Raw genomic sequence first — 14,542 nt, 5'->3', positions numbered from 1 at the left:
GCCAGACATCGATCTGTTCGCAGACGTGGCAAACGCGAAATGCCCCGTCTTCGCGTCCAGATTCCCCCAGCAGCGATCACAGGGGAATGCACTTTTGATCAGCTGGTCTCGGACATTGCTGTGTGCTTTTCCTCCACTCCCTCTGATCCCGGCGGTGATACAGACGTTCTACAGGACCAACACCAGAATGATCCTGATAGCGCCGGAGTGGCCACGCCAGTGGTGGTACCAGGATCTCCTCCAATTGTCAGAGGTTCCTCACCCGAGCCTGCCCTGCCGCCCGAACTTACTGACCAAATACGAGGGGAGGGTGTTTCTTCCCAATCTCCCTTCCCTTCGATTGACATCATCCAGTATGGTCACCTAGACCTTTCGGCTGATTGTATGAACATTCTTAGAGCAGTGAAGAGGCCCTACACCAGAAAGTCTTATGCTTTCAAGTGGAAGAGGTTTTACATTTGGTGTAAAGACAATGCTCTTGATCCGATTCAAGGTCAGGAGCAGGTGATTCTCCCATACTTATTACACTTGACAAGGTCAGGCCTGAAGTACCCCTCCATCAAGGTTCACTTAGCTGCTATCACAGCGTATAGGAAGTCTCCTTCCCAGACCTCATTCTTCCTAATGCCTGTGGTCAAAGATTTCCTAGAGGGGCTTAAAGTGTTTCCACCAGTGAGGTCCCCCTCTCCTCCCTGGGAGCTTAACATCGTACTTACCAAATTGATGGGTGCTCCTTTCGAGCCTATTCATAAGGCATCTTTGCAGCACTTGACCTGGAAAGCTGCTTTCTTGGTAGCCGTCACCTCAGCCCGCAGGGTGAGTGAGATTCAGGCCCTGTGCTGTAAGGAGCCTTACACGGTCTTTCATGCCAATAGAGTGGTGCTGCGCACTCATCCAAGCTTCCTGCCCAAGTTGGTCTCGATTTCCACATCAATCAGACCATCACACTGCCTACTTTCTTCCCTCAACCAACCACTCCCCCGGAGAGATCTTTACAGTCCCTAGATCTCTGGAGGGTTTTGAAATTTTACCTGGCTAGGACTCTTCCACTTAGGAAGTCTGACCGGCTCTTTGTTAATTATGGTACAACTAATACCGGTCTGGCAGCTTCAAAAAAGTCTATCTCTAGATGGATTGTCTCCTGTATAGCTCTCTTACCAATTTGCTAACAAAGCTTTACAGGGCAGACCACGTGCACATTCCACTAGAGGGAAAGCTTCTACCACAGCTCTCCTTCGCAACATTCTGATATCTGAGATTTGCAAGGCAGCTACATTGCGCTCAGTACATACCTTTACCCACCATTACTGCCTAGATTCAGATGCACAGGCCGATGCCCAAGTGGGACAGGCCTCTTTGAGGAATTTGTTTGCATAATTGCATTTTAAATGTGATATTGATTCATGTTTTCTGTGTACTTGGTTGCTCGTCCGCGAGACTTTGGGTATGGGCTTGCTACTCTATTCATAGATTATGACTATTGATGAGTATCCCCTGGATGAGAAGGATTAGTTACTTACCTGCAATTCTAGTTCTCATCAGGGGTATACTCATCAAAGTCATGCCAATAGAGTGGTGCTGCGCACTCATCCAAGCTTCCTGCCCAAGGTCGTCTCGGATTTCCACATCAATCAGACCATCACACTGCCTACTTTCTTCCCTCAACCAACCACTCCCCCGGAGAGAACTTTACACTCCCTAGATCTCCGGAGAGTTTTGAAATTTTACCTGGCTAAGACTCTTCCACTTAGGAAGTCTGACCGCCTCCTTGTCAATTATGGTACAACTAATACCGGTCTGGCAGCTTCAAAAAGGTCTATCTCTAGATGAATTGTCTCCTGTATAGCTCTGTCTTACCAATTTGCTAACAAAGCTTTACAGGGCAGACCACGTGCACATTCCACTAGAGGGAAAGCTTCTACCACAGCTCTCCTTCGCAACATTCTGATATCTGAGATTTGCAAGGCGGCTACATTGCGCTCAGTACATACCTTTACCCGCCATTACTGCCTAGATTCAGATGCACAGGCGGATGGCCAAGTGGGACAGGCCTCTTTGAGGAATTTGTTTGCATAACTGCATTTTAAATGTGATATTGATTCATGTTTTCTGTGTACTTGGTTGCTCGTCCGTGAGACTTTGGGTATGGGCTTGCTACTCTATTCATAGATTATGACTATTGATGAGTATCCCCTGGATGAGAAGGATTAGTTACTTACCTGCAATCCTAGTTCTCATCAGGGGTATACTCATCAAAGTCATAAGCGACCCACCCACCTCCCCGGACAAGCATTACTTAGAAGTGTTTTGTTTAATGATTACGGATCTGCACATGTGCATAGGCACCTCAAAAAAGAACTGACCCAACTGTCACCTGTGGTGCATCATGGGAGCAAGGGGTTTCCTGCAGGTCTTAAAGACACGGTACCCTTACTCTAATGCATTAAAGTCAAGGTGCCAGTTTTTCTTGGTTTCTTAGTACTCTGCTGCAGCCTACTGGCAAATGCTTGCAATTACAGGTTTTCTCCATGGCAATAAAGCATTGTTTGTATGACAAATGTTTACTGCTCCTGCTTTTCCTTATTGGTTGGGAAGGTATGATGTCTACAATGCAAACCTATGTAATTTTCAGCATTTCTTTTGCCAGATTGCAAACTATTTAGGCTGCAGTTACATGTTTCACATATGCATATGTATGTGTATATATGTATTTTCTGTATGCTCCGGGATCCCGCACATGGGCAGGGATTATTCATAGATTGACTTTGATGAGTATACCCCTGGATGAGAACTAGGTTTACAGGTAAGTAACTAATCCTTATTCCTGCTACATTCTGTTTCCGAAGAAAAACAAGGGGCTACGGCCCATTTTAGATCAGTCAGTCAAAAGCATTTGTAGCACGCACATATCACATCCAAGGAGTCTCATGGCACGTGCAGAACGGCTCTGACTAGAGGGCTGAAAAAGGCTTAATTTGCAAAAAGCCAGGTCTTTAGATTTTTGCGAAAGCAACTATGTTCAGAGATGGCACGGAGGTTAAGGGGCATTTTATTCCATGAGGCGGGTGCAAGGAAGGAAAAAGCGCGACCGCCTTTTCTAGATGTTTGTATTCTTAATGGGGTGAGCAAGGATTCGTTACTAGATCTTAGTTCTCTTCGAGGCAGATACCATGTTAACTTTGGGGACCAGTATTTTTGACCATTTCCATACATATGTTTATGGACCAAACATAAGGTTTTAAAGAGGATTTGCTTTTTCACCGGGAGCCAGTGGAGGCTTTTCAGACAGGGGGCCGATTGAGACCCACGCGGTAGGTTGAGGACCAGACGGGCTTCTGAAGGACCTGGAGCCTATTTAGATGGTGCTCGTTTATGGCTAGTAGGAGCGCATTCCCGTAGTCCATTCTTTTTATGATTAAGCCCTGATCTAGTGGTTTCCGTGCCTCCAAAGGATCCACTTAAAGACCTTTCTTAAGCGTCGCATTAGCCCAAAGCAGGTGCCAGTGATGTGATTGATTTGGTTCCCCATTGATAATTTATTATCCATGTAGAAACCTAAGTTCCGCACTGATTCCTTGGGCATTGGACAATTGCCCAGACTGGTTGGCCACCAGTCATGTGTCCAGTGTTCTGCAGCTTTACCAAAGAGCATAATCTGATTTGCTGCTGTTTAACTGAAGATGATTAACGCTCATCCATTTCTCCACCTGGATCATGCAATTTTTGAAACGCTGTTTTGTTTCATTGGGATCCGGACCCAGAGTGATTAAAATCTGGGTATCGTCAGCGTAGGACAGCACATCACAGCCAAAAGCTCTGATCACTCTGGCCAATGGTGTCATATAGACATAAAAAAGCGTGGGACTCAAAATAGAGCCCTGCAGAACACCCATCTTAACAGGCCTTTCATCTGCAATGTTTTTGCCAATTTGAACGGATGTTACCCGATCGGATAAATAGCTGGTGAACCATTTTAAGGCGGTTCCTCTGACACCAACCTCCCAAAGCCGTTGAATTAAAATGCGATAGGAGATGGTGTCAAAGGCCGCAGCCAGGTCGAGCAGGACGAGGATCGTTGATTGGTGATTATCTAAAGCCAATCTGATATTGTCAACAACCTCGACCAAAGCTGTCTCCGTACTGTGGGCAGCCCGCAAACCAGATTGGGAATGGTCCAAAAGCCCTTGGTCTTCGAGATGGCTCACAAGTTGTTTATTGACAAAAAATTCGAGCATTTTCCCAAAATATGGGAGTAATGAAATGGGCCAGTAGTTTGAAAGGGTGTTGGGGTCGGCCGAGGGTTTCTTTAATATGGGTCTAATTCTTGCTGCTTTCCATATTGTGGGAGTCTGCCTCCGGAAGGGATTTATTAAAGAGACCGGTCAGATATTCCGCCAAAGCCGGCGCTAGTATGAAGAAAAGTTTAGAAGAAACATGATCGGTGGGGGACCCGGACTTTATTTTCATCCCGATTGACCTGGTCGCATCGTTGTCAAATTTCCCAAATTCACTTAGGATATGTGGTGGATTACATGATGGGTCTGCCAAAGCTGCGGGTTGCATTGAAATTTGAATGGGCGGGAAGGAGAGGTGAATGGCAGTAAATTTTTCCTCAAAGAATCCCGAAAGAGCGTCAGTCCACTCTTGGGAGTTAGGTATTGCTGACGGGCAATTTGTGGTAATTTGATACAGCTCTTTAGAGGAATTTTCTGCTTTATTGATTCGCTCCATAAGAAATGCTCGCTTTGTCGCCCATATGTCACGCATATAACTGGTATGCAGTACTTTATATGCTCTGTAGTCAACCTGAGCTTTACTTTTCCGCCATTTTTTTCGGCGCTTCTAGTTAGAGATTTGGTAATTTTTAGTTGTTCGGTAAACCATGGGGCGGTTCTGATCTTGCGTTTGGCTTTACTCCAGGGAGCAATTTTATCCAATGCTGTCTTGCTGGCTTTATCAAGATGGAGAGCAGCTATACTAGCACTCGTGTTAAAAGAAGTCGAATCAAAATAAAAATGTTTAGAAAACAAGGGTAGTGTAATTTCTTTTAGAGGCCTATGCAATATGAATTCATTTTCAGAGGCCACTTCAATTGTGATGCATTTTGAATTGTGATGGCAGGAATGGTGAATTTCAAAAGGTGGTGATCCGTCCAGAGCAGTGGACTGGGGGGGATCTACCTTAATGTCGGCGGAGTTTGAAAAAAGGAGGTCGAGGGTGTGGCCAGCCTGATGTGTGGGGGAAGAGACCGCCAATCTCTTCCTCAAAAAGGAGAAATTCAAAATGCTCACTCTGGCTTGGGTCATGACTGCCCTAGACCAAGAAGACTGGATGTTAGTGTTGAACCTGCAGGGTGCGTAGTTTCATATTCCCATTCTGCTGAGCCACAGGCTTTCCCTGCAGTTCAAGGTAGGCCGCAAGCACTTTCAGTTTACCGTGCTCCCCTTCGGCCTTACTATTGCCCCTTGTGTGTACATCAAGGTGATGTCGGTGGTTGCAGCGCATCTTCGCAGATTAGGAGTGTCAATCTTCCCCTGCATTGATGACTGGCTGTTGAAGGTGTCCTTGCCCCAAGCTGTCGTCTCCCGCCTTCAGACTACAGCAAACCTTCTGCTTTCACTGAGGTTCTCTATAAACGTGCCAACGTCACACCCGAGTCCTTCTCATACGTTCCCTTTCATCAGAGCTGTTCTGGACACACTGTAGTTTTGGGCTTATCCTCCTGAGCAGCGATTCCAAGATATTCAAGCTATGATTCCGATATTTTAGCCTCTCTCCTGGATTTCAGTAAGACTGACTCTGAGGCTGATGGGCCTCATGGCCTCCTGCATCCTGTTGGTAAAACACGCTCTGCAGTGGAACTTGAAGTTTCAATGGGCACAGCATCGGGGAAATCTCACTGGCGTGGTTCAGATCTAGAAAGGAACTGCGAAAGATTTGCAGTGGTGGTTAACAAACGGTGATTGGGTCAATGGCAGACCCCTCTCACTTCCCCAACCAGATCTCAGTCAAGACAGATGCATCACTTCTGGGATGGGGCGGCCACCTGGGAGAGGTGGAGATTAGGGGACACTGGTCTACAGCCGATACGGGGCATCACATTAATTTGTTGGAGCTCCAAGCGATTCGGTTGACATTGAAGGCATTCCTTCCCTCTGTCAAGGGGAAGTTAGTGCAGGTGTTCACCGACATAACCACCACCATATGGTACTGCAACAAGCAGTGCGGGGTGGGGTCATGGACCCTTTGTCGAGAAGCCCTGAGTCTCTAGACATAGCTGGACCAGCAGGACATAAGCTTGGTGATTCAACACCTGGCAGGTGCTCTGAATGCCAGGGCGGATGAACGCGGCCGTCTATGCCTAGCGGATCACGAGAGGAGTCTCCAGTCGGAGGTGTCGAAGGGTCTCTTTCAACAATGGGGAGAACCTTGGTTAGATTAGTTTGCCTTCAAAGGGAATGCGCAGTGTCAGCGGTGTTGCGCGCTGGAGTTTCCAAGGCAGCTATCGCTTGGCGGCGTTTTTCGTCGTGAGTGGAGCTCAGGCCTGTTGTACGCCTTTCTGCCCATACCACTCCTTACCTGGGTTCTGAAGAAGACCAGGAGGGCCTGGGCCCAAGTCATTCTTGTGGCTCCGGACTGGACGAGGAGAGTCTTGTATCCAGAGCTTCTGAGAATGAGCATCGATCCTCCAATCAGGCTGCTCCTTCTGGAGGAACTTCTGTCGCAGCAGCAGGGGAGAGTTTTCCACCCGAACCTGTCAACTCTGCGCCTTCATGTATGGAGATTGAGTGGTGGCAGTTGATAGCTTGTGACCTACCTCCCGAAGTCTGTAACGTTATTCTGGCGGCCAGGCGGCCCTCCTCTAAAACAGTGTACGCCTTCCGTTGGCAGAAATTTGTATTATACTGTACAGAAATGTCCATTTACCCCGCTTCTTTCTACTGTCCTTTTATTCATTCTAACCCTTACCTAGCTGGTGTCTGCCTTGGGAACTCTCAAGGGTTACCTTTCTTCTCTGTCTGCTTTTTTGCGGCTGCCAGACCAGTCCTCCCTTCTTTAAGTCTCCTGTTGTAAATAGATTTCTAAAAGTGCTGGCTCACTTGTTTCCACCCACGCCCTTTGTTATGCCACAGTGGGACCTTAATTTGGTCCTTACCTATCTGATATGTGATCCCTTTGAGCCTTTACACAAAACCGCCTTCATAGTGGCGATTACATCTGCCAGGAGGGTGAGTGAGTTGCAGGTGTTGTCTTTTTCGCCTCCTTATCTTATGTCATTTCGGACAAGGTGGTGCTTCTCACCAGGGCATTTATTTTGCCAAAGGTTGTGACACTATTCCATCTTGGTCAGTCCACCGCTTTGCCCACCTTTTTTGCTCCCCCACATCCCTTTAAAGAATAGTAACGTCTCCACCGCCTGGCCCCAAAAAGAGCGTTGTCATTCTACCTTGCCCGCACAAAAGAGTTCCCGGTGGACGACCAACTCTGTATGGTACTTGGGAGCAAAGAAGGAAAGGGCAGTGCAGAAAAGGACCATCTCTCGCTGGGTCGTTCTCTGCATTAAGATCTGTTATTCCTTGGCAAAGAAGCAGCCCCGTGAGGGATTAAGAGCCCATTCCACCAGGGGAAAGGCTGTGACTATGGCCTTGGATCGGGGTGTCCCAATCCAAGACATCTGTCGGGTAGCAACGTGGGCTTCTTTGCACACGTTCGCAAAACATTACTGCCTTGAGGGTCAGATGCGCAGAGACTGACATTTTGCCCGTTCAGTCCTGCAAGACTTCTTAGTTTAAGATGCGAGTCCGTAACCCATCGCTTGAATGGTATGGCTCGGGTATCTGATTCAAAGGTAAGGAATCTGCAGCTAGAAGTCTCTATCAGATGAATAAGTTACTTACCTTCGGTAAAGCATTATCTGGTAGAGACTCGAGCTGCAGATTCCTTACAGCCCCAGCCATGCCTCCCTAACTTGTGCAATGATATTGGAGGGCTAGGGTTGTTACCCTTTTCAGGGCCCTAGTTTTGCACACGAGTCCGTCAGTTACTTTGTGGCTCTATGCGTCTGGCATGAAAAAAATTAAAAGTACTGAAGTCTGTGCTCCTGGGTGGTGCCTATATAGGCCGCCTATGTCATAACCAAAGCTAACAACGTCACGTGGAGCCGAATGGAGCAACGTGACATCACGCTCAAGGGGTATTGTTCAGCAAAAGTTTCTGGTTCCACCCTGATGCCTGGGAACGGAATCTGCAGCTAGATAGTCTCTACCAGATAATGCTTTACCGAATGTAAGTAACTTGTTCTTCTGTCACAGACCACTATAACTGGTCCTTTGATGATGGGCGGAAGCATCCAAATGTCTTACCTCAAGATTCTAGGCACCAGGTTCAAAAAGAAATCTCCATGCCATAACAGGATATTAACGCTTAGGGCAGTGCATATAGCACCCATTTCTGTAAATCAATTAAAACAAAGTCATGCTTCATTTTGACAAACACTTTCACATCATACAGCCTGACCAAACATACAGGAGCACAGTTGATGTCAGTCTCTCAAGGCTTGGAACATCTGGAAGTGCCTCATAGCCAAGAACCTGCACATCACCAGAGTTAATCTTACAGGCATGGACAGTGTAGTAACAGAGCGCTCAGTGGGATGTTTCAAGAAAACCACTAGTGGATATTGACTAAAGACTGATTCACTATGTTTTCTGGACCTGAGTGTTCATTCAGGTCCATAAAACAATGACCTGAATGCTTTAAAGCAAATATCCTCACTTTGTTTCCAGATTTTAGCAACTGGTTCATTTAGCATCTTTTACAACGTACAGAAGAGGTCCATGTCAGATTTCCCTTTAGACAGACTATGTGATTTAAAGATGTCTGGAAGCAATTAATTATTATTATTATAAACCATTTTATAGCGCGCTCTGCTACTGGGGAGTATCCTGGCGCGGGAGAAAGAACGGCAAACAACAAACCCTCAAGAAAGGACTCTCAAATAGCGCTGTTAAACAAATAAGTTTTCAGATGTTTTTTGAATGCGGCTACATTGGGTGTGGAGCGCAGTTGAAGAGGAAGAGCATTCCAGGCGCGAGCCACGACCACCGCAATCGACTGACCACCAAGTCTGGCACGTTTAAAACGGGGAAGGGATAGTTGAAACAGAGTGGAAGATCTCAGAGTACGTGTGGGGACGTAACTAACGAATCTTTTTCTCAGGTACTGGGGGCCTTGTTCGTGGATGGCACGAAACGCCAAAACCAATGACTTAAACCGGATGCGCTGTGCAACCGGGAGCCAGTGGAGTGTGCGCATCTCCGCGCGAACGCTCTTCCATCTAGGAATGTTGAATAGAAGGCGGACTGCCGCGTTCTGGATGACTTGCAGGCGTTTTACCAGGTAAGAGGGGATTCCACTGAACAATGCATTGGCATAGTCCAACCTGGACAGTATAAGCGCTCGCGCAACAGACTCCTTTGTCTCTCTAGGAAGCAGGGGAAAAAATTTGCGAAGCATTTTTAAGGTCGCAAAACATGTGCCAGTGAGTTTTTTAATATGATGTTCGAATCTTAAATCCTCTCCGAACCAGATGCCCAAATTCTTGGCAGGTCTCCCCATCTCTTTCGGGCCTGGGATGTCAGAAGGCCATAGAGTGCTCATGAACGAGGGGGGAAAGGAGCCATAAAAGAGAACCTCGGATTTGTCCTCGTTGCACTTCAACTGGGCCCTCGTCAACCAGCGAAATACAGCGGACAAACATAGATGAACTATAGAGGTATCAAGGTTGTCATCTGGCCAGGTAAACAGCAATTGGGTATCGTCTGCGTACCCTATGATCTTAGCCCCGAACTGCTCAGCTAGATAAACCAAAGGTGTAATATAGGCATTGAACAGTAAGGGGCTAAGGGTGGAACCTTGCGGGACACCTGTAAGCAGAGGCTCAGGCTTAGAGGCATAGGGAGGCAGCCAGACCTGCTGGGTCCTATCAGACAAGAAGGAGGACAGCCAGTCTAACACAACCCCTCCAATGCCTATGTCCGCCAGTCGGCCAAGAAGAAGCTCATGGGGGACGGTATCTAACGCGGCAGAGAGGTCCAAAAGAATTAGGACCGCTCTGCCGCCTCCGTCTAAACAGTCCCGGATGGCCTCGCTCATCTCCAAGAGGGCTGTCTCGGTGCTGTAAGCAGCCCTGAAGCCCGATTGGGCCGGATGGAGGGCATTGGAAGTTTCAACAAATCTCTCTAGTTGTCGAAATGCCACCTTCTCACAGATCTTTGTGAGTGCCGGTAAAAGGGAAATTGGTCGATAATTCCCGGGGACCGTCCAGTCTAGACCTGGTTTCATTAGGAGAGGCAGAAGCTTAGCCTGTTTCCAAGCAGTAGGAACCACGCCCGTCCTCAGGGAGAGGTTCACAATCTGCGTGATCTCAGTACAGACTAATTCCGCCACCTCCGAGAGCACCCGGGCAGGACACGGGTCGGCGGGGGAACCAGATTTCAGGGACTGGATTAACGGGAGAGTAGTGTCCTCCAAGATTTGCTCGAAGATCGTGAACTGCTGTTCCGGACTAGGGCAAAGGGAAGGGCACGAGCCCTCTATTGTGTGGTCGGTGGGGAGGGCTGCTGCAAGGTCTTGCTGAATCCTCTTTATTTTATTGGTAAAAAAGGAAGACAGTTCCTCACACCATTGCATCGAGGATGGATGAGAAACTGCCTCAGCGACGGGTGCCACAAAGCTTTTCACAATGGAAAAGATCTCTTTGCTACTGTTGTCTGCCTTGGCGATACGCCCAGCATAATATTTTCCCTTCGCACCCTTGATGGCTGTGTAGTATTCTTTTTGTGCCAGCCGTAGCGTGGATTTAGCCTCAGGGCTATAATCCCGTCTCCACGCTCGTTCAAGCTTTTTACACCCCAGTTTTAATTCCCTCAGTTCTGGGGAAAACCAAGGTTGGGAGGGGGTGCGTCTAGATCTCGTAAGCGTGGTCTGCCTAATGGAGGCGGTTGCCGCCTGCTGTAGCCACTCATTAAATTCACAAACCGCATCGCCCAGAGGCAGTTTCAATTTAGGGCGAGTATTAACCAGAGCCTGTCTGAATGCAGGTAGATTGATCTTTTGGGAGTGACAAATAAAAGGTGGGGAACAGGGCTCCACAATCTCCCAATTAAATCTGACCAAATCATGGTCTGACCAGGTCGTTTTCTCAACAGCCACAGCCTGAATAGGGAAGTTAGAACATACCAAGTCAAGCAGATGGCCCCCCATATGCGTCGGGGCAGTCACCCATTGCTTGAGTTGGGCAAGCTCCAAAATTTCACCAAGCCTGTGGGCATCGGGCGAATCAGGGACATCCATATGAATATTCAGGTCCCCGACCAGTAGGAACCTAGGAAAACCTAGGGCCCGTGGGACCAGATATTCTTCTAGGGAGTCCAAAAAGCGAGTAGCCAAACCCGGAGGTCTGTAAATAAGAGAACCTCCTAAAGTAAAGTGGGGAGAAGTTGTGATTGAAAAGTGGAGAACCTCACCCCCTATATCCGCAACCGGCGGCTCAGAAGCGAAGCTCCACTCCTCCTTAAACACAACCGCTAGTCCGCCCCCTCTACCCAGGGGTCGGTCCACTCTAGCGATCTTAAACCCCCTAGGGACCGCGAGCTCTACGCTAGGTGCGGAGGTGCTGGTCAGCCATGTCTCCGTAAGGAACAGCACCTCCAGTTTGTCATCCACCAATAGATCGAAGATCTCGGCGGCATGCCTAACTGCAGATCTGGCATTAATCAGTCCCGCCCGAATATTCGTGGCAGGAGCGTTAATGGCTAAACGTGGGGGGGGGGAGGGTTGGGGGACAAAACCACAAGAGGGGCATATGGGCATAAGACAATTCATATCCGCACGTATGCAGTGCCCACTGTTGGCTGAGGGGGCAAGCCTCCACAGATCATGATGGGAATACCTGAGAGTTTCGGATTTGCCCAAACCCAAGGGTCGCCGAGTAGAAAGGCTGGCCCTGGGCCCGTCCGAGGCACGGACGGGCACAGACGGGCCCTCCTTTGGCGCTCCTTCGGCGCGCCCGCTGCGCGCGACCGCTGCGCGCTCTATGGTGTAACATTATTTATCGCCCAAGCCCCTCCCCGAGCTGGACCGCTAACTTCCAACCAGCCGGGTACCGGGCCTCACCAAAGATGGCGCCGCCCGACCTGACCCTCCACAACAAACGGCACAGATGAGCCGCGGTGGACCGGGGTCCAGGGGAACCGGGAAACAGTACACAAGGTATTTAATCACACTACAATATTAAAATAAACATACAACACAATTCGTATTCAATTGAGTGTAGGGTAAAAATATTTGGTTTTAAAAAATGCGCTAGTGAATCAGTGCTGCGGAGAGTGAGTAGGCAGAAGAGGAACCCTCGCAGTCTGCCCGTCTTTCCCCAGCGAGGTCTCTGAGTGCTGCCACCACCTAGATCAGTCGTTAATCCATTAACATATACCTCACCTCCGTAGGCGCTTGGTGTAGTTCTGTCAAAGGTGGTGGGTTCTCCTTTTGCAGCTAATTAAACATGGAGAGTAAGCAACATTTAGTTACTAAGCCCCCACCAACTGTACATAGTGTTTCTTAGTACTAGAGTGATGATGGGCATCCATTTGATCTGTTTACCAAAAGTGGTCTTCAAGCTACATATTCATCAGACTATATCCTTAGCCACATTTTTCTAAAACCCTTCCTGTCCATCTGAGAGATGTCTGTATACTTGGGATCTTGGAGTCTTATTTCTCTACCCACACAGTGATAAAGGACTTAAAAGGTCCAAACAGCTCCTTGACAATAATGGACCCTTTCACGTAGGTTTGTCTGCATCTAAAAAATCAATTTATGGGTAGATTGTTTCCTGCGTAGTGCTGTCTTATCTTAAAGTAAATAAACTCTAGACTCAAAGCGGCCATTATAACTTAAACGGCCTTAGTTAGAAGTGCACCAATCTTGGACGTTTGCAAGACAATCTTATGGCTGTCCATTCATATATTCACTGGCAATTACTGTCTGTATTTGAACTCCTGAACAATTATCCAAGTGAATTGATCCCCCTTAACTGAACATGCTTACTTAAGATGGGCCTTAATTTTTGCCAGCCGATGCTTGTTCATCATTTTTTTTCAGGTGAATGTTTGACTATTAATGCCGAATCTATGATGCATGAGGAAATGTTACTTACTTGAAATCCTAGTTATGCATCATGAACATTTTATTTGAAGTTCTGAGCAGATTATCCTCTTCTCTCGCCATTGCTTCAGAGTAGCACCACATGTAAAGTCTGTGTTCTAAAGTATTGTCAAATGAGCTAAAACAACTGCATGTTAGGAGCATTATGTAATACTGGTGCTGCTCAATGTTTATGTAACAGCGTCAGTTTTAAGTTTCGTGAAGCTGCTGCTCGTTTGCCCTCATTTTTATTTATTTTTCTCCTTGGAACAAAATGTACATGAAATTTTATTTTAACTACTTATCCTCACTCTAGTGACAATTGTATCTCAATTGCTTCGTTCTAAATTTAAAAAAAAGACTTTTTTTAAACATATGTATTGAACTGATTGGCGAACTACACTGTGTGCTGTGGTCATGTATGACCTATATTAAAGAAACATTACTGTTCTACATCTCACTGAGACCGCAAGCCTTTAGAAGCAATTTCTTTTTCACTTTCAAGGGGCGGAAATGAGGATTCAGGTAGCCTCATTTTAGTTTTAAATTTTGTATTAAAAGATGAAAATGGGGTAAGTGAATGGTTACATTTCTCATTGATTTTTGTGCTCTGTGGAGGGATTCTTTCTCTCCATGTAAATGTGTTTTACGAGGAGATTGAGATAAACAGTGTTTAGGAATTAAATATTCCTATAATAAAGAATGTGTCTCCGTTAAGTAAAGTTTCTATTTTCATGGACCTCTGCACTGAGTCATCAAAAGGTCTAATTGAATCCAAGCACTCTTGAAGGAAATGTCTTTGTTGCTTTTTCTGGCGTGCCATTGTTTTACATAGCATGGGAAGGAAATTGTAAAGGTCTGTGTAATAAGAAGGGGATTAGGATTTTTTCCAGTGGAAATGTAAATAGGGAGGATGTAGTTAAGTAAACCGAATGTTGCTGGGAGGCACAAGGTTTGCACAGGATAATGCTGGAAAGGTGTTGCAGATGCATGTGCGAGTTAAATTAACCAAAAAGTTAGAATCTGTCATCGCCCCGAAGTCGGTTTGGCAGGTAAGAGGTTTATCCTGTTTCTAACTGCAGCCTTTCCCATATCCAATTTTTGCAGCGAATGGCTATATGCAGGTCTGTCAAAAATATTATTCAAAGATGAACGCTGATAAAAGGTTATGGCTACCTTGTGTTATAAGAATGTTACAAAAAGTGGGAAGTAGTTGGTGTACAGGAATCATCCTATATTAACCTTTGCTCTCCTTTCTGTACTTCTTATAATTCACTGAATAGGTTTTGTCAATAAAACAATGTAAAGTAAAAAAAAATATATATTCCAATGAAGGAGA

The 14,542-nt window shown here is 46.7% G+C and overlaps 1 protein-coding gene across 5 annotated transcripts in view; it reads left to right on the top strand.

The window, feature by feature from the left end:
• KIF1B (kinesin family member 1B) overlaps positions 1–14,542 on the top strand; it is a 1,137,443-nt gene that overhangs the window by 252,427 nt on the left and 870,474 nt on the right. The window lies entirely within an intron of this gene.

This window comes from Lissotriton helveticus, chromosome 5_1 (assembly GCF_964261635.1).
Source record: "Lissotriton helveticus chromosome 5_1, aLisHel1.1, whole genome shotgun sequence".
NCBI classification, from domain to species: Eukaryota; Metazoa; Chordata; class Amphibia; order Caudata; family Salamandridae; genus Lissotriton; species Lissotriton helveticus.
This window is presented reverse-complemented; position numbering and strand designations above follow the sequence as displayed.